The following is a 25,320-nucleotide window of genomic DNA, read 5'->3' on the forward strand; positions in this document are numbered from 1 at the left end:
CTTCAAATCGTTCCACATCAGCTTTTCGTACTGCACCTTCAAGAACGATGTTGTGTTTACACGCATGATTTCGATACCCCCAGCGTCATACAACTCAGCCTAATTAGTTGCGTCGGAAAACCATGCTCCAGCATAATTTGCCACAGCTCGTTTTTTTTCACTGAGTCGTATGCCGCCTTGATATCTACAAACAGATGGCAAGTCTGCAAGTGGTGCTCCTGGAACTTATCGAGGATCTGTCGACGATGAAAATTTCATCCGTCGTGGAACGCCCCTATCGAAAACTAGCCTGGTATTCGCCGACGGAGGATTCCGTTCACGGTCTCAATCTGAAGAACAGGATACGAGAGAGCACTTTGTATGCGGAGCTGAGCAACGTAATGCGTCGATAGTTGCAACCAAGCATGGAAATTTTCACTCACTAGCAATATTTCATGCAAATGTGTTCATTGATTCATCAGGTATCGTTCAATTGTTTCCACTCGCGTACAAGTTTTTCATAGAAACGCTGCTGATTATTTTTCGCTTCTAAGAGTTCCGAATACTATAGAAGAAGACTGAATGATTCAAAAACACGATAGTATTTAATGTATCCAAGTTCACTTGCATTCAACGGTATCGCGAGAATCTTTGAGATATTATCGCCAGTGATACAAAATTATGAATCCAAATGAACGTTAGATTGCGTTTAACTGTTTGCTTACCGGAGCAAATAGGTATCATCAATGCTTACGGAAATGGTAGCATGGTGCATTAGCATGTGATATTTGAAATCACTAAGAATCATAGCGGTATATCACGGTGAAAGCACGACGTGGAGTAACCGAATTACGCCCGCAAGCAACCAACATTTGAAAGAATCGCTGCGATCGCTCGAGTGCAATCGTATACGATTCTTTCGTGAAACACTCGCTATATGTTGCTCGCTCCCCCTAAAGCAGGCGATACTGCAACAAAATCATCAAAGAAAGCTACCATATATTTCTTTGCTATAAGTTGTCTCTTGCATGCGTGAGAATGTGTAACTTTTAATAGTGATGGTTTGCTGGGATTAAAAGCTTATGAATAGCAAATTCATAAATCTAGATAAACATTTCAAAAGGTCCTTTCTGCTTTCATCGATTTTTCGGAGCGTCTTTTCATTTTGGTAATGGTTCAGTTTTAGAAGCTCTCCCAAGCGTGGTTTTCGTTAAGAAGGCTAGAGTGATCCCTCCACTATCAACTAGTGCAAATAACCTGTCATAAAAGGTGTTTTATAAGTTGTAGTGATTGAATGAAAATGATAAAAAAAAATCGATCAAAGCAGATAGGACCTTTCGAAATATTTCTCTAGAAATGATACCCGAATGATTGTTATGCGAAACGATTTTTTCCATCCTTGGTTGCAACAATCCCTTCTTGTAGATTGGGCATATCAGACCTTCCAACCAGTCGTTCAGCATATATTAATCCACCCAGATCCCGAGTATGATCTGGTGGTTCGCATAGAACAGCCGCTCGCTTAGCGGTTCTAGAAGTTCGACCGAATACCATCCTTCCCAGCGGCCTTATCGGTTTTTCAGCTCACTCATCGCTTTTTTAACCTCCTTCTGTGTTTGTGGCTCTACAGCTTGCTCGTCGCTTATAATCCTTATCCTTTACCTGTTTTACTCATCTTGCTCCTAATCGTTCAATAACGCTTGCAAGTGCTCCTTCCACCTGGCTGCAACCGTCGGTTTATCCATTAGCAGGTTGTCGTTCATTCCTGGAACTGACTCTGTTGACTGTTCTATAGAAGCTCCGCGCGCCGTTTCTAGTAACGTTGTTTTCTGCGCTGCGCTCCTTGTGCTCGCGCTTCTTCCAACGATGGACTCTATTCTCGGCAGCTCCCTGTATCTCTAACTGTTCTACCGTGTAGCTGCAGCGAACACACGACTCCTGACACGGTTCTTTTCCTAACACCCTGACATCAGTAACATCCGAAAAGTGCCGATCGTCAATCAGTATGTGATCAAAAATGGTTTCCATACATTTTTCACATTAAAAATGATTTCCATACATTTATCTTGTAAATGGCCAGGCCACTGAGTAGTGCAAAATAAATTTTGTGGAAACAAGTGTATATCATGTCTTCATACTATGTATAGACAGATGGCATCATTTCATCCACAAGTAATCTAAGAACGGGGACATTCCGTACCAACCGATCCGCATATATTTAGATATAATTTGTTAGTAGTGATGGGAACTATCATTAAAAATTCTTACTGATAAATACCAGTATTCTCTAACTCGTTACTGATTACTATCAGTAAATATCAGTAATTTGCATTCACGTTTTAGGCAAATTATCAACGTTACATTTGATGTTAGCGTTGCTTCATTTAGGTGTACATCCTTGGCTCGATATTGTTTTCCGTTGACGGTATTGCATATGTTTGGTGATTCAGGTTTACATTAGAGAAATCCAATCCAATCTGTATAGTTCATTTTGATAAAAATTAGTCAATCGCCAAAAATTGTTTTATTCCGCTTTCAAACACAAGAGCTCTCGAATGCCGCAAAGAACGCTCTTATCTTACACAAGAAATTTTCTAGTCCCCACTCAGAATTTTTCACAGAAAGGTTGTATTCTTCATAGGTCCATTTAATACTTCTTCTCAAGCTGTGGAGAGAAGCTTTTCAATAGTACGGCGAGTAAAAACGGGGCTTAGTAAGGTCAACACGCAGAAGAGATTCTCGTATCTAGCTCTACTCAATACTGAATCAGCTTTGCTAAACGAGGTTGGCGTTGACGCTGTGGCTAAGATTTTCAATTCATTAGTTCGGATATTCAATCCAGATTGACGTGATCTATTTTACTGTAGGTATTTGTTTTATTTTTGTGTCGTACTTTGTTACACAATATTTAATTAAAAAAGCATGATCGTTTATCGATATTTTTTTCAAGCGTTATTTCATCGATATTTTTTCAATAAAAAGTTAGGAAAAACAGCACCCCTAAATTTTTTTTAGTTGCACCTATGTGAAAATGATATAACTGTAGAGTACCTCTTCTACAAAATAATTCAGACATTATCAGTAAGAGAAAAACTTGACTGATAGTTAATGATATTTTTTCTTACTAATAACTATCAGTAGTTACTGATAGTTTTCCCATCCCTATTTGTTAGAAGTGACAAAGCCAATAAAGTACACTTCATTGTAGACAAATATCCTGGGATTGAACATAGATATTCCTTAGGTTCCAAAACCAAGGAGATAACGCCTCTACTCGCTTCAACCAATACTGTTGGAACTTGAATACCAAGTCTAGTCCTAGCATTTGTTAAGTTATAGCGCTATTGCTCACTCTCTTAAAAGAATATGAATTAGGAAATAAATTTGAGTGCCATTCATACTAAGAACTTGTCTAAAATTTAGTGAACCTTTATTTGGTAAAATATGACTATATAAGATGCACGAAATGCGCCTATGTGTACAAATCTGGAGGCAACATACATACATTGTAAAAATAGTTGAAGAGGTTGTTTATAAGACACGAACGCAAGGATAACGTAGAATTACGACAGCCTCTCTTATGTCAATAAATTTTTTTTTGCAATAGGTTTGGAAATACACACGATTGGGGTTAATTAATTTGATGGTGTGAAAAGGTTTATTTTTTTTGTGTAATATTTTTTCCCCCGTAAAAATGAACGAAGTCCGTTGGAAACTTGATTCCGCCCCGTGTCGAATGGAAGCAGTTTGTTGCATGTTTGATATTGCCGATGGTAGACATGAGTATGAAGGTCGAAATTCTGCTGTGATGTCAAACTATAACCGTCTTCTTCAAGACGTTACATCCTCGTTAATGAAATGTTGTGAATTTTCTAAAACGGACTCAGCATCGTGAGCAGAACGTGCCGAAGCTTTCTGTTTGAAATCGGATTTGTTTCGTATATACCGCTTATTTGTTCAGTGGTTACATTCTAATCTGCCTTTTGTGAAGCGCCCTAATTCACCTGCTTGGGGAACTCTTTGGTTACGTGAATTGAAACGGCTAAAGAATAGCTCTCAGCGCAAATATCGCCGATTGAAAACTGCGCTTACGAAGTCTGATTTTAAACGTCATAGTGATGAATATCGTCGTTTGAATCGCACACTGTACAGGTCATATGTGCTACGGGTGCAGACCGACCTTCGAAGGAATCCGCGAAACTTTTGGAACTTCGTTAACACCAAAAGGAAATGTTCTTCCGTACCTGTGAATGTACGTTTCGACAATGATGAATCAACATCGGAATCCGAGTCATGTGAGCTGTTTGCAAAGTTCTTCGCTTCCGTTTTTGCTGATGAAGCTGCCTCTGACTCCGAGGCTGAATCAGCGGCATCTGGTGTTCCCCCCGGTTTAGTCGACCTAAGTACCTTTACGATTACGACCGATATGGTATTGGCTGCAGCAAAAAAATTGAAACGGTCATATTCGGCAGGTCCTGATGGAATTCCTGCTGTTGTTTTTAGTCGTTGTGCTACCACTCTTGCTGTTCCGTTATGCCACATTTTTAACAAGTCTTTTACGCAAGGAAAGTTTCCTGCAGTTTGGAAGCAGTCGCTGATGTTTCCCGTTTTAAAATCCGGCGACCGGCAAAACGTTAGAAATTATCGTGGCATCACTAGCCTTTCTGCTGGGTCTAAGCTATTCGAGATCATAATAAGCGGTTATATGCTCTCCTGCACTAAGCACTATATTTCAACCACTCAGCATGGATTTATGCCGGGCCGCTCAGTCTGTACCAATTTGTTAGAGTTCACTTCGTCTTGCATCTCACAGATGGAACAAAAAGCTCAAGTTGATGCGATATACACCGACCTCAAAGCGGCTTTCGATCGTTTGGACCACTCAATACTCCTGCGTAAAATCTCACGCCTAGGTGCCTCCCACCAGCTCGTTGCATGGTTGAGCTCGTATTTACGAGGAAGAGTTCTACGCGTAAAACTGGGTTCTAGTATTTCATCGCAGTTTACTAACAAGTCAGGAGTTCCCCAAGGAAGTAATATGGGGCCCTTGCTATTTGCACTTTTTTTCAATGACGTGACACTGCTGCTGGGTGATGGCTGCAAGCTGGTGTATGCAGATGATTTGAAGTTGTTTCTGGAAGTTCGAACTATCGAAGACTGCCGTCGTCTACAAAATTTCTTGAATGTATTTACCAGCTGGTGTCGAAAAAACTGGCTTGTGGTTAGTATAACCAAATGCGAAGTTATAACCTTCCATCGTATTTTAAACCCTGTTATCTTCGACTATCGCATCGACGGATTGGAACTAAGGAGGGTTGATCATGTAAGGGATCTAGGTATTCTTCTTGACACTAAACTTACATTCCACCTACATCACGCAACGATAATTTCGAAAGCTACACGCCAGCTTGGTTTCATATCTAAACTCGCCCGTGATTTTAATGATCCGCACTGCCTAAGAGCGCTTTACTGTTCATTAGTACGCCCACTAGTCGAGAACTGCAATCTGGTTTGGTTTCCTCACCAACTTACTTGGAACTTGCGGATTGAGCGTATCCAAAAACGCTTCGCCCGTATTGCATTACGTGAGCTCCCCTGACGTGATCCTGCTAACTTACCTCCGTATCCAGATCGCTGCCGCTTGATCGGAATTGATACACTTGAGCACCGTCGCCGATTGCATCAAGCTGTGTTTATAGCTAAATTACTCCATGGAGAAATCGACTCACCGAAGCTTTTGTCTCTCGTGAACTTTCGTGCATCACAACGCGCTCTGCGTTCAACTGGATTTCTGCAGACCCCTTTTCATCGCACATCGTTCGGTTATAATGAGCCCGTCACCGCCTGTGTAAGAGCATTTGCTTGTGTTGAGCACTTGTTTGACTTCAACGAATCCGTGAATAAATTCGTGCAGAAGATTAAAAGAACGAACATTTTATGAACTTAACTCTAATATTGTAATATTTATTAAGACATTGGTCAGATAAATGGTAGAAATAAATAAAATAAAATAAAATAAATAAAATTATGCACAGTATAAACAAATCGTAATAAACATCACACTACTGTGTATTTTCAGCAGCATCAAACCACAGTTGCAGTTTAATAATAACCATTCATTATGCTCTTCCAAATACATGTAGTAGCCTCGAAAGAGGCCAATCACTCCAATTGTGATTTTCATTTAATTATCACATAAATGCTTCATAGTCAGATCGCGTGCGAAATCCGCTCTGACATGATAATTTTTTCGAACGTTGGAGAATGCTGTAACTGGTAATGGAGGCGTTACTTCTTTATTTCCAGTTATATCATTCTCCAACGTTCGAGAAATTGCACCGTGATCAAATCACCTATACTATCCGCACTGACATAATAAATAAGTCACTCCTTTATTTCCAGTTTTACCATTCTTCAACGTTCGAAAAGTTTTAATTCGTATGTCGCAATACTAATGTACGAAAAATGAATCTCATTTTATTCTGGTTTAGATCTGTCTTCTGAATAGCCTCGCTTCAATTTCAATCTCCCACAGTTTGTCTCAGTTTCGTAATACGGATGTACAAAAAATGATTTCTTGTGGACACTCCGTCGAGCCGGACCGGTAGAGCCGTTTTGCTTTGAGACGCACTAGCGTAAGTCATCACGTTTTAAACGATCCTCGTTTTGTTTTTTTAACATGCTAGAATTTAAAAGATTTCTAGGAATATAAAAATATATGATATTTGCTTCATTTCTGTTATCTACTGCCATCCAGTACGAGAAAGAGTATAAATTACAAACGGCCTTTCTAAGGGTCACCAACACGTTCTTGAGGCAATGTTGAATTTTTCTTGCCTTGCAAATGCTGAAATTTGCAGTTTTACGTTTGTTACACATGATGAAAAACTTAACTACTGCAATCACATAATTGTAGAGCACCAAAAGGTGTTATTATATTTCACAACAGTACAACACTGGCAATTTTGTTCAATTATCATCATTTCGGATAACCAATCAAATTTCGAATTGAAACCAAAAATAGCTTTGACTTCGAAAGCCCAGCGAAAGCGACAACCCAAAAAAAACGTGTATTTGAGGTGATAGAATTTTTTTACTATTTAAGAATTTTTGAGAACAATTCCTTTTTTTTTGCAGTTTTATTATATCACATGCATCATGTCAAATTGATTTCCAAATACTTCAAATTACTCTTCAGCTATTAAAAGACTCATTTGTTCTGAAATATTTTGAAGTATCATGATTATACATTATCCAACGACTGAGGTTTATTTTTCGCTGTTTTTTAGAAAGATAAAATTTTGAAAAATACTTTTTCCTGCAAGCCATCAGTTTAAAGAGACTTTAATCTAAGGTCCTGTAGAAAATGGTATTTCACGTTTTTTCGAGAAAAAATATAGCTCCAAGTTGGTTTGATTAAAACGCAAACGCAAATAACTGAAATCTATATATTGTTGAAAAAAAAAAGAGATTCCATGTCCATGGGATTTTTTTTTAACGGAATGCGTATTTGATAAGAATAGTTTGAAAACTTTAACAAAATGCACGTGGCCAGGTTGTTCGTCTGAAGTGCTTCAAGCCTGGGTTGAGACATCGAATCGTCAATTTTAAGGTGAAACGGGACGTGGTCGCGATCAACTCGAATTTTGCAATTTAATTTTCTCTTGATTTATGAAGACTACCTACATGAAACTTTTATTAAGTGTTTTCACAACTGTTGCATGCCTGAAGTAGCAATATGAGTGCTGTTTATTTAGTGGAAGCCGATTTTTTTACGCTCAAACTTCAAAAGTAAAAAAAACTCTAACCTCAAAATTGTATAGGAAAAGACCACAATCCCGTTTCACCTTAAATCTCGTTTAAATAGAAATATTGAAAGAGTTTGAACTAATCATTTCTAACGAACACGCAGCTGTGCGTTGGGAACCAACCAACTAGCGCTAACACTCAACACACTGCAAAAATCTCATTCGAATTTTATCGAGTGTGTATTTTTATTTGAACACATCGATAGTATCAAATTACATTAAAAAGAACATTTCAAAACCATAATCGAAAGTAATTTGCATTTTCGATTCTCAGTCAATGGCCAGCAAATTTCCACTGTATCACTTTTTATTCCCGATGGAACCAGTATTTCCACGTGTTACACAGTATAGATTTCACTGCTAGGCAAGGAAAAAAGACGTTTTATTCCTATTAGACTGATAGCCCCTAACCACTTTCGGTGATTCAGGGACATTACGCGTTCGCCAGTGGTAGAATAATCGCAACGACTCTTCCACAAAAAACTGTCCAAGTTTTATTTTTTTTTTTCCTCATCTATAGTTTATTTGACACGGCACAAATACAATTCAATGTTTAACGGCGCCAATTATATCTGGTAGCTTACTTGCTAAAGTATCTTAATAACTAAGAGCAAATTTTTTATCCTCGCTGCCGACTACGAGCTGAAACTAAATCTAACTTAAGCTAGAATGTTTTGCATGAAAAGCACTGATTTGTTGTTTGATGGTTTTCCATCGCCATAGGTAAGCAGCATATTGAATATGTTCCGCTGCTGGGCCAAGATATTACGGACTGGCATATTGGGTTGTCTCCCTCGGGGCCTGAGAGTATCGTGCGGGTCTAGTTGCTGATTCCGGATCCGGGGTCTTAACGTGTTCTTGTCGTTTGGTTGGATGTAGGCGGAAGGGGATAGGACTAAACTGGGGCGTGGATGGATTTCAGGAAAACGTATATAAGGGACATGTAGGATAGGTCACGGCTTGCCAAGACATCACGAACAGGAACAGCCGACTGCCTACCTTCGGCCTGCAGGGAAGCTATTAATCTAGACCTGGCGTCACGGTATACAGGGCATGACCAAACAACGTGCTCTATGTCGTGATAACCTTCACCACAGGCACAGATACCACTCTCCCCGAGCCCAACACGACGGAGATGCGCGTCAAATCTATAGTGATTGGACATAAGCCGGGACATCACGCAAATGAAATCCCGACCTACATCCAACCCCTTGAACCACGGGTTCGTCGATACCTTGGGGATTATGGAATGTAACCACCTTCCCAGTTCCCCCTTGGTCCAAGAATTTTGCCAACTGATGATCGTATTCTGACGTACAAATGCGAAAAATTCATTAAAGGCAATTGGTCTTTCATAAATATCACCGTTTGTTGCGCCCACCTTAGCCAAAAAGTCCGCTTTCTCATTACCCGGTATCGAGCAGTGAGAAGGGACCCACGCTAAGGTAATCTGAGTAGATTTTTCGGATAAAGCACTCAGATGTTCCCGTATTTTCCCCAGGAAATACGGAGAGTGCTTAACATCTTTCATCGATCGGAGAGCCTCAATGGAACTGAGACTGTCCGTAAAGATGAAATAATGGTCCGTGGGCATTTTTTCGATAATCCCTAGGGTGTACTGAATTGCAGCTAATTCTGCGACGTAATCAGAAGCAGGATTATCGAGCTTATGGGAGACGGTTAAATTGTTATTGAAGATACCGAAGCCAGTGGACCCATCAAGAAGTGATCCGTCAGTGTAGTACATATTGTCGTAGTTGATGTTTCGATATTTATTTATTTGAAAAAATTTTGGGGATCTGCTGCACGCGTAAATGATCCGGGATTCCACGAGTTTCTTCTATCATGGATGTATCGAAAAACACAGTAGAATCAGAAGTATTTGATAAGTCGACACGATTTGGAATATTCGAAGAAGGGTTAATATTTTGGGACATGTGATTGAAATACAATGTCATAAAACGGGTTTGAGAATTAAGTTCGATTAACCTTTCAAAATTTTCAATCACGGGACGGTTCAAGACCTCACATTTGATAAGAATACGAGAAGACAGGCTCCAGAAGCGGTTTTTCAATGGTAGTACTCCAGCTAAGACCTCCAAACTCATCGTATGGGTCGACTGCATGCAACCTAAGGCGATACGCAAACAACGATATTGTATTCGCTCCAGTTTGATCAAATGTGTGTTTGCTGCGGAGTGGAAGCAGAAACACCCGTATTCAATAACAGACAATATCGTTGTTTGGTAAAGCCTTATAAGGTCTCCTGGGTGGGCTCCCCACCATTGTCCGGTTATTGTACGAAGAAAATTCACTCTTTGTTGACATTTTTTCATCAGATACCTCACGTGACAACCCCAGGTGCCTTTAGAGTCGAACCAGACACCAAGATATTTGTGTACCAAAACCTGAGAAATCGTTTTACCCATTAATTGTGTTTGAAGCTGAGCAGGTTCATGCTTCCTAGAAAAAACTACTATCTCAGTCTTCTCCGGAGAGAATTCGATACCTAGCTGTAAAGCCCAAGCAGACAAATTGTCCAAGGTATCTTGCAATGGTCCTTGCAAATCGGCAGCTTTGGCTCCTGTAACAGAGATTACACTGTCGTCTGCAAGTTGTCTTATCGTGCATGAGTTTGCCAGACATTCGTCGATGTCATTTACATAAAAGTTGTAAAGAAGGAGGCTTAAACATGAACCCTGGGGAAGACCCATGTAGCTAATGCGAAAAGTTGCCAAATCGCCGTGCGTAAAATGCATGTGCTTTTCGGACAACAAATTGTGCAAAAAATTGTTCAAAATTGGAGAAAATCCTTGTCGGTGAAGTTTACCCGAAAGAATGTCAATAGAAACGGAATCAAAAGCCCCCTTAATGTCCAAGAACGCAGACGCCATTTGTTCTTTGCGAGCATACGCCAGCTGAATATCTGTTGAAAGCAACGCAAGACAATTATTCGTCCCTTTGGCACGGCGGAAGCCAAATTGAGTATCTGATAGTAGACCATTTGATTCGACCCAATGGTCTAAACGACGGAGTATCATTTTTTCCATCAATTTCCGGATACAGGATAGCATTGCAATCGGCCTATAAGAGTTGTGATCAGAAGCTGGTTTCCCTGGTTTTTGGATGGCGATCACCTTCACTTGCCTCCAATCCTGCGGTACAATATTTTGCTCCAGGAACTTATTGAACAAGTTCAACAAGCGCCTCTTGGCATTGCCGGGTAGACTCTTCAACAAGTTGAATTTGATTCTATCTAACCCAGGCGCGTTATTGTTACAGGACAGGAGGGCAACTGAAAATTCTGCCATCGTAAAAGGTGATTCAATCGCGTCGTGGCCCGGAGACGCATCGCGAACAATGTTTTGCTCAGGAACAGAGTCCGGACATACTTTCCTGGCAAAATCAAATATCCACCTACTTGAAGACTCCTCGCTTTCGTTGACCGTTACGCGATTCCGCATTCTTCGGGCTGTGTTCCAAAGAGTGCTCATTGATGTCTCCCTCGACGTCTCGTTTACGAACCGACGCCAATATCCGCGTTTCTTTGCCTCAGTCAAGCTTTTAAACTTGGTATCAAGCTCCGAATAACGTTTAAAGTCGTCGGCATCGTCTGTATCCCGGAAGGTCAGAAACGCGTCGGATCTTTGCGTGTAGACATCGGAGCACTTTTGGTCCCACCACGGAGTGGGGGGCCGTTCTTTGATCGTTACGCCGGGATATTTCTTCGTTTGGGCTTGCAACGCGGCGTCGAGAATCAAGCCCGCGAGGAGGTTGTATTCTTCAAGTGGTGGATGATGTTGAATCGACTCGACCGCTTTTGAAATCATTTCCTCGTATAACTTCCAATCGACATTCCGTGTGAGGTCATACGGAATGTCAATTGGTCGCATGCGAGTTGACCCGTTATTAATTGAAATAAGAATAGGCAAATGGTCGGTACCGTGAGGATCAAGGATTACCTTCCATGTGCAATCCAACCGTAGCGACGTCGAACATAAGGATAGATCCAAAGCGCTTGGGCGCGCTGGAGGTTTCGGGATACGTGTCATTTCACCGTTGTTTAAAATAGTCATGTCGAAGTCATCGCAAAGGTTATAGATTAAAGAGGAGCGGTTAGCATTGTATGGGGAACCCCAAGCCACGCCATGAGAGTTGAAGTCTCCCAAAATCAAACGTGGCGAGGGAAGAAGTTCTATTAAATCAAAGAGCAGCCGTTGCCCAATCTGTGCTCTGGGAGGAATATATATTGAGGCAATACAAAGCTCTTTACCTTGTATTGTCATTTGACATGCGACAACTTCGATGCCTGGAATCGAGGGGAGGTTAATACGATAGAAAGAATAGCACTTTTTAATCCCTAAAAGTACTCCTCCATATGGGGCGAATAAGGCGAATAATATTGAAATCATGGAAGTTGAGATCAATATTTGAAGTAAGCCAAGTTTCACAAAGGGAAAATGCATCGCATTTGTTTTTATTTATCAAAACTTTAAACGAATCAATTTTTGGTAAAATACTTCTACAATTCCACTGTAAGACAGAGATAGAATCCTTCATATACGCAGTTGAATTAGGCATCGAAGGATACAATCGCTGCAAGGAGGGGCCATTGGGCAGTCAACTGCTTCAAAAATGATCTAACTGTTGGGAGGAATGCTGTAAGAAAAATTTTAATTGGATCGGGTACATTGAAATTTTCAAAAATCCAGTCCACAATGTCAGAAAATTTCACTAATCCAGAGTTTGTTTCATCAACTGGATGTGCAAAAGGAACAACTGGGGTTTTAGATGTTCCTGGCAGTGCTGGGAACTCCTTCTGGGACTTTAAATTTGCAAGCCCAGGAGGAGTTTGCTTCGGTTTTTCCGCAGCACTGTTTGGTTTGTTCGTACTTTTCATTACACTTTGGGAAATCTTAGGACCTTTACGGGGAAGTTTAGGAGAAGAAACATTTTTCCTCTTCCTAGACTCCCCAGGATTGGCATAAGATGTTCCCGCTGATGAATCGTCAGAATCGGTTTCATCAGAGGGCAACAGATCAAAGGGGTTCGATGTTATGGTAGAAGTGGTCACGGTCTTCTTCAGCATCTCAGCGTAAGAACGCTTTGAACGCTCCTTAAGTGACCGCTTGATTTTATCTCTGCGCTGCATGTACACCGGGCATGTGGAGAGCTCATGCTGGTTTTCCCCACAGTGAATACATTTTTCAGCATTAACACTGCAAGAATCTTCCGCATGAGTCTCCCCACACTTGCTACATCGTGCCTTATTGCAGCAGTAGGCGGCTGTGTGGCCTAACTGCTTGCAATTGGTGCAATTCATAACACGGGGTACATACAATCGCACAGGCAGACGAACCCGGTCGATCGAGACGTGGCTAGGGAGTGCAGATCCGGCAAACGTAACGCGAAACGAGTCTGACGGAGTGTAAACTTTTTTACCGCCGACGAGAGACATGGACCGCAATTGCTTACAATCCAAAATCTTCGCCTGTGTTTCGGTATTTTTGAAGCAACCGGTTGCGCTTTTTAGGATACACTCGACAGACAGACTCGAATCGGTTATGACACCGTCGATCTCCACGTCTCGTGCGGGTATGTAGACGCGATACTCGCGTGTGAAGAGCTCAGAGCAAGCGATAGCATTGGCCTGTGCCAGATCACTGACCACGACACGGAGCTTGTTAGGTCGGACCTTGGAAATTTCGGTCACGGCCTTGTACCCCTTCGTCAGGTCTTTAGCAATTTGCAGTATGTTTAAACGCTTTGAATTCACTCCTGCCTTTGGACGAAAATAAACAGTATAGCTGCCTTGTTGAGATCCGTCCGGGTAAAGCCTGGGGCGAGGGGGGACTGGAGAATGAACAGGGGAGGGGGTAACAGAAGGGTCAGGGTCAGGGGGGTTCGGGGATGGTGGCACGGGAGGCGAGGGGTCTATATCCATTGCGCTAAATGTAGCGCACTAGCGCCGACAAGAACACGTACCTCTTTACTTCTTCCTTCCAGCAGTGGTTGTCCGATCGTTCGAAGCTGCACCCAAAGCAGCCAGCAGCACCAGTACAGCAGCACCAATACAGCCACCAGCAGTGAGCCGGGTGTGAGATCACTCAGCACAGCGACACGGACTCGACTGTCAACTGATGGGCTTGGATTAAAAAGATCTATTCACGGTGCACAGATCAAAACTTCAGCTGGTATTTTGCACCAATACAGCCAAAGTTGTGAGCCGGGTACAGAACGTATCGACACAACTCACAATCTAGTTGGCCTTTAGCGCGAATAATACACTCTTTTGTTTGGCTATTCGTACACACGGACCGGATTGTAATAGAACGACCACCTTGCACGTCCGTTTCTGTCGAGTGTTCGACGCGGAATGTGTCCAAGTTTTAATATTTTCTTAATTGATTTTGCTGAAAGTTTGCGCAGATAGTATAGGCAAAAGGTTTTTCAAATCTCGACTAATATTTAGGAAGCTATGTAAAAACGCAATGCAAACAAAGTATTGATGATTACAAATATTTTCAGAGCCAAAACGGTTTGTTTGATAGGTGAGATGTTTTCGAAAAAGTTGTAGATAATAATCTGTAGATTGTCTTTCCGAAAAATATTAACACTCTGAAAATAAAAATTTATGACAATAAGTTACAGCTTACAGTGTCAAAAGTGGTAGATTAAAATGGTTACCCGATTTTTTGTGGAATTGCTCAGTGTTCCAAGTTTCATTTGTGTCGACTCTTCGCGCAAACTGATAGAGTACCGAAAATGCGAGCCGCTCAACTCGGACGCCATTAATGTAGGTCAGGGTGATGCGAAAAGTCGCAAAGTGGCAATTACCAATCGGAAATCAATTGAGAAACCATTTTATGGCCGTTTTACTACAATCAACAAAGTGATGATCAAAATGCCTGCCAGCACGAATGGTTCGAGTCACGACAACCCACAATAAACATACCAACAAACAGTATACTCTAGACCAGATAATTTGCCCCTTCGTCGTCGTCGTAATAGAAGCTATTCCATGAATAGACAAATATTTGGTCAAATAAATTGCTGACGATTTTTATAGATATCACAACACTGCCTACCTAGCAGTTGGAAATAAATTTTGCTCTCTGATGTCTCTGGTGTCATGCAGCGAACTCAAATGCACTCGTATTGCACTCGTATTTCAAGATAAACTCTACGAACATTTTTCTATTAACCAATTCGATAACAAAAATCACCATAATGTCCCGAATTCGGAGATAATTTTCTCTGTTCAACACAGCAGGACTGCGTCTTTGGTAGTTTCATATTGGTTACCAACATTCTTGATTCGACAGTTTTCTCGCCCCTTCAGAATCTATTAACATTTTTCGATTGTGGAGGCTATTTCAAAATCAATTGGGACTAGCTTTCAAAAGTTCCGAATATGTATGTACGAGAGTCACGCTTACCAGTCTTAGTGTAAAAGGTCTAGTTGCTGCAATAATTACTATTGAATTTCATTATACACGGACGTTTGGTTTTGAGGTTATGTAGAAAAGTATGAAAATAACAACCCTCAATTTTCTTAGAGATTAAGTAAACGATTGCAACAATCTTAGTTCAAACAAATGTTTTCCTTATGAGCTTATCATTGCGATCAGAAACGTTAAACTGTTGCTATATTTGTCCGGTCGGTCTGCTATATTCCGCACTTCTATTATTAGCAATAGCACTACTCAGAGAGAGCTACCAAGCTTCATTCCTCCTACCAAGTATCTTCAACTTTAATTCCCTAAAGGTTTCAATTGTGTGTTCCTCTGTCCAGTTTTATTATAAAAAGAACATAATTCGTCAATAAGTAAAAGCAAACGTTAGAAAACATGAAAAAATAGCTAATACAGCCAGTGGCGTAGCTATGGTTTGGTGGGCCTGGTGCGGTAACAAAAATGTGGGCCCCCAATAAAAATGACTGGGCAGTTTTTTCTTCCATAAAAGGAATTGAGAGAAACAAAAAACTTAGATTTTTTTTACTTATTCATTCCGTTGTCCGCAAAATCAAAAATTAGGTATTTAGATACTAACTTTCCGAGCCGTTTGGTTGACAAAATCAGAAATAACAGATTCAAAATCAATGGAATCAGTGATTTCACGTTCGATTGATAAATTGGCAAGGTATGTTAATCTCAAGTTACTCATCGTTGACCTCAAATAGTTCTTGATCAACTTTAACTTAGAGAAACTTGATCAACTTTAACTTAGAGCCAACTGTTTTCGAGTGCATATAGTCTCGGGTGTACGCAGATTATTTCCCTCGCTCTGGTTCATGTTTTCGTTAGCCACACAGCAACACAGATAGACAGCGTAACTTTAACTAACTTCTTATTTAGCTTCCTAAATATTTGTAACTTTAGAAAAGCACCAACGAAGAGATATCCGCTCTGTGGTGCTGGTGGTATTCTTCATTCTTCGCGTGCCGAATCATCGACCGAAGCACCCAGCTCAAGTGCGTGATACCTAGCAAGCAAGAGCTCAATTTTTGTTCCACTTCTAGTGCGGTGCGTGCTTTACTAAGTCTGGTTTTCAGAGGATTGCAGAAAATCGCTCCTTCGTTGCGCGTTTCCACGTTGCATCGAATGTTTTGCGCGATCGTAAAACATTCAACTTCGGCGTCAGTCAAATCACGAATCATGGTAACAATGAACACCGGTATCACGTATACTTTGTCCGTGTGGATCACGAGAGCAGAGTGGCGAGTACAAATACATGAGGTTAAGTTCAGATGGGCAGTTAGACCGGTTCGGTGTTCGCAAGATTTTGGGGCCCCCTTGAGTGGCGGGCCTGGTGCGGACCGCACCAACCGCACCCCCCAGCTACGCTACTGAATACAGCTGAAAACTTCAAGAACACTATTTTTTTCAAGTGAATGTGGAATGTGGAATTCAAAAATCAAAACATCATTATTCATTTATTTTTAAGTGTGTCCATACTTTCTGGTGCGCGTTTTAAATATACGATTACAATATACGCTACTTGAAAAATGTTTAGAGAAAGCAAAACAAAACAAATAAATTTCTTCTTTCCCAGGACAGTACCGGCGCGGAAAACGAGCGACGAGAATGGCGGTGTTATCTCCCGAAAGAGACCAGACCAGTCACCCGGATCGTTGTTGAACGTAAGTGTGCTATTTTTTCCTGTCTTATCTTCTGGGTCGGGATAAATAAAATTATGCGATGGTACCATCAGACACCGTGAGTCAACGCAACGTTTATTCTACAACGGGCACATTTTATTGTCGCGGATATAATCCCGTATGAGTAAACTTTACTGGTCTATTAACTGGACGAAAAACAGAAAATGGCGAAGAAAGAGGTTTTAGAAATTACATCAACGCTTATGCTCAACGACTAGCGTCAAAGATTGCGGACAGTTTTAATGAACCAAGCTGATGAATACCACATGTCAATTTTAAAAGTATCAACGAGAGCATTTCGACAGTCAAACTTCATTATTTCAAGTTATAACATTATTTGTATAACTTACCTTTTTAAATGCTGATTCATAAAATTTTTAATAGAACTAGTATTCTAGTGCAAAATTCAATGGTAAAATGCAAAAGAGTTTGCTCTATAAAACAGAACTGTGTTTGTGAATTGATTTCTTGCTCAAAATGAAGCCTTTGATGATGATAGTTCTTCATAATGCATGATAGTTCTTAATAATGAAGAACATCTTCCTGCAAAAGATTAGTTCTCTATGACTTCATTAGCCTCCCGGACGGTAGTTGAACAAACTTGACGATAATAGAGCCGATACCCTGCTTAAATTTGGTTCTAATCACTTTAAGTGTTTTTTTTACCGTACCATACGCTCCTCAAATTCTGTTTTTTGCCGTTAGTATTCATGATTTGCCCTTTGTCCCTCCCAGCTGATCTGAAGGTACGATGCTGGCCTAACAAGCCAGTCGCCGTAGGTTCGAGTCTCGGCTCGGGAGAGACTGTTAGTGTCAATAGGATCGTATCGTTAGCCCCGTAATTGTTGAATGTAGCACCGAGGCTTTGCTTTGCTTTGCTTTGCTTATTCAAGATGGCTGCCTTTAAGGCTATATAGCTATTTTTTCACTTTTTGATATAATTTTGGTAGTACGAAAAAATAGAAACAGGCTTCTAATCCGGCGATTACTTCGTCACCAGTGTGGAATCTATATTCAGTGAGCATTCTCGTAAGGTCTTAAGCGGCTATTACACGAAGCAAATATTTGTTATTTTTGATACCGGATTTATTTGCGCAAATTTTTTCTACGAGCAAATATATTTGTTATGCTATTACACTACAGCAAATATTTACCTCAAAACCTGTTTGCTTGAATGCTAGCAAAGTCTCTTTGTTCATTTTATGGTAAATTCGTCTGCTATGCTATTACACGATGCGAAAAATATGAAGCAAATCTAGTTTTTATTCGCAGCACAATAATTCAACTGTCAATCGAAAACATTGTTTCTGTGTTTTAGTGGTTTTGGTTCAATAACGGTAGTGTTTGACATTATATATTTTGTTTTAAGTGGAAATAGCTGATTTCGAAGAAGATTCGCTGTTGGTTTGCGTTTTGGTCATGCTTGCCAATTCACCATTGAAAATTGTGAGAATCGGAAACGTTGTCGGTTGCGCAGTGTGTGGGTGCGTGATTGGATGAAACGACGAAAAGACCGAGGATTCTACAATCAACTTCTTCGAAGATGAGGGGCCGCTGTTATATCAGAACTTTCTGCGCATGAAAATAGACGATTTTCACACCCTTTTGGAATTGGTATATCCGTTAATCAAAAAGCTGGATTCAAATATGTGAGAAGCTATTTCTGCCGGTGAAAGGCTAGCTCTCACATTGCGCTTGGTTGCAACAGGTGATAGTTTCATGTCGTTACAATATCTCTATCGTATCCCACAATCAACAATAATTCCCGAAGTTTGTGACGCAATATACAAAGCTTTGAAGCCTGATCATATGAGGTAAAATTCTCTCAAACATCTTTTAGCTCAACAATTAACGATGTTTTTTATGTCATAGTTTCCATAAACTGAAGAAAACTGGCCGGAATTGACTGAAAATTACGACAATAGATGGAATTTTCCTCATTGCATCGGTCTATAGATGGAAAGCACATCGTGATGAAAGCCCCAGCACATTCAGGAAGTGTTTATTATAATTATAAAGGTTAGAAATCTTTCCAATACTTAATGAGAATCACTCTCCACAACTAGGTACCTTATGATGCGAAGCAGAATTTATTTTAATCCTACGATGGTCGATCGCTACGACGATCAAAGAAGTGTCATTGATGGTGATTGGCGTAAAGTTAACAATATGAAGAATAGCTTTTACCCACTCGAAGTATGTCGCACTTTTGTCACAGGTAACAAAGGCAAACAAACACGTGATGGATTATCCCAATATTTTGTACATGAAGGAGAAGTTAATTTTCAATATGGTCGTATATAAATAAATTATTAAAATTTTGTGTAATAATTGTTTTGTTTATTAGATAAAATTGTTAGAAGGACTTATTTTTTTTCGATATTTGTATTATTAATAATTAGGCCGATACAAGCTTCATTTTCATTTTATGTCACCCCCCCTCCCCCTTTAAAAATGTTGAGAATTGGAAGAGGAAAAAAAATCACAGGAGGGTTGTGTGCAAAGCCACGACCGCAAGGTTGAAGTAGAATACTTTTACAAGAAAGATAACCCGGCTGCTTGCGTGTCAGTCATTTCTAAATCAGATTCGTTTCGTATATACCGCTTGTTAAGCACAGTATCAACAAATCGTAATAAACATCATACTGCTGTGCATTTTCAGCAGCATCAAACCTCAGTTGCAGTTTAATAATAACCATTCATTATGCTCTTCCAAATACATTTAGTAGCCTTGAAAAAGGGTGATTGCTGCAATTGCAACTTTCATTCAACTATTGCATAAATGCTTCATGGTCAGATATACCCGCTGCAACTACTACGCTATCCATAGCCATGCCACAGTTGTGGCCGCTATACGCTACCATTGGTATCCGCTGCCCCTTCATCAGCTGGCCTAGCTGCTATCGATGCTGAGATCCGCTGCAACTGGTGCGCTATCAATTGCTATGCCACAGCTGTGGCCGCTATCCACTATCGCTGGTATCCACTGCACTGCTAGTGCTGCTGCTAAGGGAGGACGACTACTGTTGTTGCTTTCTAGAACTTTTATGAGCGGCTTCGGCTGATACAGGCTCTTATATAGGCCAAATAGCATATTTTAAACTGCAAGGTATATGATTATGTCGACCTTGCTTGGAAAGCAATCTTATAACGACCAGTCAGAAGTCTAATTTTCCGTTTTGACAAGGCTTAACTATTTTCAATAGTACAATAGTTTGAATAATAAAATTACAATTATCTTCATTTTGGAAGAATCTTAAAAGATTTTCCAATCTATTGCTGCAAGAACGAAGGAAATCCATCGAATACTAACCGATTTATTAGCATTTGAAATTGGACATATTTTTCACTTTTTTCGGTTTTAGATTTTCATTTCACATCCCTATGTAGCCGAACTTCCTGAGAGAAGTATTCTACTTCAAAAAAGTTCAAGCCGTTTTGTTCATATTATTGACTTTTCGACAGCGTATATGTTTAATTTAGCAACAAACAAGTCCAGTGACAGTGAATGTGTTATCAAAAGGCAAGCCAAATAATTAATAAAGATAATAATATGATATTTTTCAACACACTTTTGCATGCAAGTTACAAACGTCGTAACTTGCACACAATTTTTTATGAAAGCTATTCCTTTTTTTTTTCTTCTCAGTGTTATTCATTTTTTGCCCTCCCCTTAGCTAACTTTGATAACCGTGGACATAAAAACTAGTCAAAATTTGTATCAGCCTTAGTATTTAAAATACAAAAACGACAATAAAACTACCACTAATCTTCAAGTTGAACCAATGTCAAACAAAATTATGTCATTGGTGGAATGGTTTTCGCATTCAATGCAGTCCAATTAATAGCAGCAGTGAATTCAAAATTACAAAATAAACACACGAAGGTTTTCACGTTGCTATCACGGACACAAACCATAGACAATCCCGTAAATTACAGTCTCAAAAATTATCAATTAGTTTTTTTTTGCACATCAACACTATTTATCGTTTTGAGTGAACAAAATTTATCGTATTAAATAAATAATTTTTCAATCATATTATAATATATCGCACTGGCTAGTTTGCTACGTGAAAAACTGATTTGAAACATTGATACTCATTTGCTGTAGTTTACTCATACCCTATTTCAGTATGACCAAAGAAAAAATTCAACCAAATATTCGCTCAGTCGTAAATTTACTAGCAAAGAAAGATATTAGACGAAGCAAACCTTTGCTAATATTTTATTTAGCAAATACAACAGCAAATATTTTTTCGCAAATAATATTTTGATATTATACGGACAAACAAATAATAACTGTCATTTTATGCAAATATTTGCTTCGTGTAATAGCCGCTTAAGCCGTTTTCCACAATTAAAGTTTTTTCCTGTTTCCAATGAATTCGCCTAAATTTTTAAACTAATAACTTTTCACAATTGAATGGCTTTTCAAAATTGAAAGTTGAATTCTTGGGTGCCTAAATCATGGCTTGATGTGCTTATTACGATTTATGTTATTATGTATTTGTACCAGTCAATGTCGATTGACGAAAAAAATAGAACCATTTCGAATCCCAACGGAGGCTAGCTTCGACCAGAGTCTATGTTTAAGAGTCCCGCAAAGATGAAACCAAAGGAACCAAATCAGTGTCAAACGAGGGTACCAATCGAGCAATGTAAATAAACAAGGTGATAATATTAGGAGTGGATGAAAAGTGTCGTAATTGAGCGTAATAAAGAATATGTGTTTTTCCGAAGTTTTACTTACACATTTTAATCCAACATTAAACCTGTACACTGGTTCACTTAAATTTAACAAAACACCACCGGTGTAATCTTTCAAAACTGTGTACCTTGTGAAGAATTTCAAAAAATGATATTCGCTTCTGCATGGTGAAAAACAGAACTGTATAGTTCTTGGCAACAAACGGCACAAAAACTGTGTTGCCGAAACGATAGATTTTCTCTTCGCGCGACTCTATATACCATAGACTCTGGCTTCGACCTGCGGATCTTCACTCTAACTGAAAAATTACTAATCACTTGGTTTATTAACTCCTTCCTTCAAGCGAAGCATTTGACACAAAACCCAACAAACTACAAAGTACGTAGTTACCTCGCAACAAGAAGCAACCATACGTAATGTTAAATCACTGCTTTTTCGTGCCAGTGACCTGACAGCTATTGTGAAGGTCATTCAAATGCAATGTAATACCGAAGCTGTAGTACATATCGGAATCAAACGAAACGTTCGTCCACAAATAACTTTACACGCTTGCTATCGCGCAGATAACAAAACCTTAGCACGGAAGCACCGGAAGGAGCTACTCTGCCTCTGCTAGACCTGTTATTTAGCGACCTATTATGATAGCAAATCAATTTAATTTATTCGTTAGAATGACGACATATTTTTACAACCGGTGAGCACCGCTTAGTTGGGTATCCGAGGTTATTAAAATTGTTTGTCGCAATATTCTAGTGTTGAGTATAAAACGTACGGCTAGATAGAATGAATGCGGTGTTATTTTTACTCACGATTCTCCCGGAGGTATGCTCTGGAGTTTGCCGTCAAAACACCAAGAAAGGCACACAGAACAACTGCGTAGCACGAGACAAACTATACCAAGCTTCTTGTACCTACTATGTATTGTATACCGTTTGTTCGTCTAATATTTTTCCGCAAACACTTCTTCCTACCGTCAAATGAAAACTGACAATCGATGATTGATATATGCCGAGGAAAAACTAACTTTTCTTTGCTGCATCACACACACACTGAGTACTAAATAACTCACAGAGCTGAAATCGTAGCACTCGGCGTCTTCACTGCAGAGCACATGCTCTTGCCTACTGCTTGCTACTGCTACTGATGTTGATGATGATGATGATTCACAGCGAAGCAAGAGTCAAAAACATTCCTAGTCGCCACACCTTCGCGTTCTTCTTTCCGATACCTGTACATACAATTCCAGCGCCATTCCAATTCAACGCAACAGCAGTCGAATCTTCATTCGGTACGATAGTTACCGCTACGGAAGGAAGGCTTCCAACAAAAGCAACCCAAAACAAACGAACGCATCTACTCTCTGGTTTTCTCCCTAACTCTGCTTCTCTCTTGTTTGTAAAATCGTTCATGTGCTAGTGATGAGAGTTTGAACTGTCCGATCAATGAGAGATGACAAAATGTTTTATCTACTATATAGTTATTGTTTGATTACTTATTGAATTAAATTAACAAAAACCCAGAACAAAACAAAACCCGGAACAAACCCGGACAAAAACCCAGAATCTTACAAAGGGGAAAAAACATAAACAGAGATTCAATAGCCCGATACAGATAATATAAATAAAATCAAAACAAACTATGCACATCAATTAATTATACTAGAAATAAATTAAGATTGTTGAGTCGATTATACACCAGGGCTATCCGACGAACAGATTTATGTTGGCCATAGTTCGTGCGGCTTGCGTTTGTCTGCAATAATCGCTGATACCGTTGTGGACGAAGAGGGCATTTAGCAGACAAAGGCTTCCGTATGGCGGCAGATGATCAGGGTTTCTCCATGGCAATCTGCGACAAATCCTTTGTCTTCCATATGCTATATGTCCTTAATATCCTTTGTCTTCGGAAGCACCTGTCCTCTCTCCTTTCACTTTTTACCTTAAAATAATGAAAGGAGTATTAATAACGTATTCAAAATGGTTTTGTGTTGAATCTCAAATAAAATAAAAATATTTAATTGTTTTTCTATCAATCTGATAGACTCATTGTATACGCACAATGAGTATTATAATTTAAAAAATATAACTGTTATGCAACGAGTGCCACTTTCACTAAGCATAAAAAAACAAAATGGCACCCGAGTATTCCATCCGCGTGTTGGATTTTCGTTTCGCGAATCACGAAGCACGAAATTTATGCGGCACGGCAATGAAGGCCACTGAACTCATGCCTAGCCTAGCACCACAGAACGGAAGGTCAACTTCAGGTATATGATCGAACAGAAAGTGCACACAAAAAGGACTGAAAAATGACAATTGAATTTTCTGTGCTCTCGGGCAATATTTATTTGTCGTGTACGTTTATGCCGCTTTGCCAGTGGTATAATGTGGCATAATTTATTCGATGTTTTGAATTGACGGTTATTTCAACAGTTTAACCCGTTTAATACAATCTATTACGTTCGATGCAAAAACGTTTTGGGTAAAATTCGCAATTATTCACATTTGTGGAGTTTGTCATATTACAATAGTGTAACGAAGGTATCGTAATCGACAAATGTTGATTTGAAACACGAACAACAATCAATGTTATTGAAAAATCGTGCGTTTTAAAACGTTAATGTTGCAATTCTTCAATTTACAATTGTACCATGTGTCATAGACGGCTATTTTTGAAAATTGTTAAAATTTAAAATGCAGCTCGTGAGTTTTTTTTTCAATTAAAGAAAGTACTTTGAGTTTTTAAAAATCATGGCACAGATGGATTTTTTAATGCAAATTTTCCGAATATTTATAATAAATGAATCACATTTTTATTCGAAAATGAAATTTATAAACTATTTTCATCCTCTTATAAGATTATATTGAATGTTTTGCCGATTGACTCTAGTCCATTATGGAGAATATAGATTTTCTACTCATTGATGTGACATGCGACATGCCATTTAAATAAAAATAAGCTGAATGAGGTTAATTAAAATCAGGTTAGTTTCTAGAGCAACGAATAATGCGATTGTAAGAGGTACCGGTTTCATTGTGCAGTCTTTTTTTTTAAATCTGATAAAAATCTAATCGTGATTTGAAAAAATGCGCTCGAGCAGGCAGAAATCAGTAAAAATCTGCACACATTTTGAGAAAGTCATAGGAAAAAAAAATGAAGTTAACCTTCCCGCATAATCAATAACCATAAAACGTGCCTAACAACTAGTTCGGGATATAGTTTCGACTGTATGGGGTATCGTTAAACCATATGGATTATCATCCGTTTATGGTTATTGATTATGCGGGATGGAGATTGAAAAATACCGCACATACCTGCTATTCAAAACAAATCATCGTTTTGCTGACAAATCTGGTATCTTTGCTGACAACCGAAAGTGACAACCTTACAGAACACTAAAAAAGGATCGAAATGCGTCGTAACCTGAGAATACTCCGAAGTAATCAATGTCATTTTTTTCGAGTAATCAAAGGTAACCATCAACAATCAATGACAAATAAACTCAAGTACGAGTAGTAAAAATTTATTTTATCATTTAGCCACTTTTCGGGTTTCTTGCATGCATTTGAATGTCGTTCCATTTTGACATAAGAGCGCTTTTTAGATGGATGAGGGCCCAACTAACAAACCCCCGACTAAGGAGCAACTGGTAAGCGAATCACCAT

At 39.4% G+C, this 25,320-nt stretch overlaps 1 protein-coding gene across 4 annotated transcripts in view; it reads right to left on the bottom strand.

The window, feature by feature from the left end:
* Positions 1 to 23,941, bottom strand: part of LOC129728240 (2,3-bisphosphoglycerate-dependent phosphoglycerate mutase-like) — a 37,741-nt gene extending 13,800 nt beyond the window's left edge. Inside the window, exons 1-2 of one of the 4 annotated variants that reach the window (XM_055686673.1) lie at positions 23,793 to 23,941; positions 22,465 to 23,593 (exon numbers count right to left, since the gene is read on the bottom strand). The gene's annotated coding sequence lies outside the window, so the exon portion shown is untranslated. Of the gene's footprint in view, positions 1 to 22,464 lie in introns of all 4 variants that reach the window. The other 3 variants (XM_055686666.1, XM_055686698.1, XM_055686658.1) reach the window with 3 other exon arrangements.
* Between the last annotated feature and the right edge of the window lie 1,379 nt (positions 23,942 to 25,320).

This window comes from Wyeomyia smithii, chromosome 1 (genome assembly GCF_029784165.1).
Source record: "Wyeomyia smithii strain HCP4-BCI-WySm-NY-G18 chromosome 1, ASM2978416v1, whole genome shotgun sequence".
Classification (NCBI taxonomy): Eukaryota; Metazoa; Arthropoda; class Insecta; order Diptera; family Culicidae; genus Wyeomyia; species Wyeomyia smithii.